Genomic DNA, 2,071 nt, shown 5'->3' with positions numbered 1-2,071 from the left:
TTCATAAGATAAAAGCCAGACGGGCCGGTGTGCGCAAGCGCACACTGCCCGTTCGGCATTGCGTTTGCGTTCGGCATGGCATTGCGGCATTGCGGTCATCACCCTTAGCGTCCAAGATAGGCAGATTGTACGTTTTTTTAATTACCTTACAACCATCGCAAGACAAGAGTCTTGCGATGGTTGTACGGTGTGTGCCCAGCCTTAGTAAACTCCCCTCTTAGTGATAAAATAAAGCGTAATGTTGTTTCTTTTGCTATCAATGCTAAAATGTGTAATTTTAGTAAAGCAGAGAGATTGCCTTGTTTTCTTCTTGCACACATTCTGTAGATGCTGTTCACTGTGCACTGGGTATATGGATTTTTGGTAGCTCAGAAGTAATTATTACCTGGGATAAAAAATTAAAGCCAATGGAAGGAAAAGGACAAAAGCAGAGTTTTCCAGCAGAGTTTTCCTTTTCCCAGCAGACTGGATTTGTATTTCCTCCTGTGCTTGCAAAGTTTTCATTTGAGTGCCAAAGCATGAAGGCTCCTTCTAACTAATGTGTGTGTGTATGTGTATGTGTGTATGTGTCTGGCAGTGATATTAGCCTGTAAGCTCTTTCATTAGTAGGAATTGAAGTTGCTTAGAATGTTATAACGTTAAGAATAATATAACGTGCTGTGGACAATGCTAGCACAATACAAAACGAGTCAGTGTCTGTATGATAGCATCTATATATAATTAAATTATTATCCCATGTAATTGGCTTACCACTTACATACATACATACTTGGGCCCTGTTATGCCTCCAAAACACAAAACGTAGCCTCTACTCATACCCTAAGCAGTACATATATCACAAATTCTGAACTTTAGTATGCTACATGTAGCCTATAGAAATCTTACCATTTTCTAATCATAGAAACTAGTTACTATATTTATTTTAAAGGGTCAAACCACTGAACTGTTTAGGTAATGTCATTGAGTCGAACCACCCAATAGTTTAGTCTCTCCAGGAATTAGCATTAAGATCTTTGTACTTATGTGTTTAGATCTACTCATCTGCCTGAGGTTTTTTTGCTGTTTCAATTAGCAAGAAGAGTAACAAACACTTGCTCGGCTTTGCAGTAACTGCAACAGGGAACAGGGATGAAAACATTGGCTGGTAGATATTCCTACTAGAGTACCACAGAATAAGTGAATAATTAGTCCCATTGGAATCCATTCACTTTTGAAATATGAACTGGAATGGTCTGATACTTTTTTCCTCACCTGAATTTAGAATCACATTATGTTGACTTCTTGGGTAGAGTTCCCATGACTCCTAGGTGCATACTATTTTTGGCTCAGCTACATTACTCACATTAAACCTCACTGTGTGCAGAGAATGGCTGTTTCCATCTGAGGCTCCCCACACATGCCATATTCTCTTTGAAGATAAAGTGCAAGATTGATGGGGGTTTTTTCATCATACTCGAATAACAGCGCATAAATGATAAAAGCAATAGAAACAGAAACAAATGAATTTGCAAATTTTTTTTCCATTACTATGTTTATGCATAGTAAAAAAAGATGTAATTTCTCTTGTGACATAAAATTGTAATATCGCATTCACAACTCAACAATCTCGGGCAGTATTGATTGCTTTCAGATTTGTCCCCAACAGAACCTCTAGCACAGAGTTGTTGCTGAATCATATATACTTGTGTGCATAACAGAATGTACAGAGTACAACACAAACTTTACAAGACAGCAAGTAATGGCTATGGCTTAATCTCCTACAGAAGCCCTGGGGCCTCAGCGACTAGTCACTGCTGGTTGGCTCCCAGCCACGTGACATGGGCAGCTTGGTATCACTGTGAAACAGAAGCATGCATGTATGAAACATATACCCTTTACTCAAAATTCATAGGATATGATAGTCAAAACACACAGGAAACATAAGCGGCAACATAGAACATCTCCATGTACGTACATACACACTGGACAGACACACATATATTTATATTTATATAAACACACAAAACTGTACATAAATGCACGCAAGGACCACTCACAGTATCCCAGCCTATAATGATTATTCATTTTTTAT

The sequence above is a fragment of the Nanorana parkeri genome, unplaced genomic scaffold (assembly GCF_000935625.1).
Source record: "Nanorana parkeri isolate BGI_ZX_2015 unplaced genomic scaffold, ASM93562v1 scaffold777, whole genome shotgun sequence".
NCBI lineage: Eukaryota > Metazoa > Chordata > Amphibia > Anura > Dicroglossidae > Nanorana > Nanorana parkeri.
Note: the sequence above shows the minus strand (reverse complement) of the source record.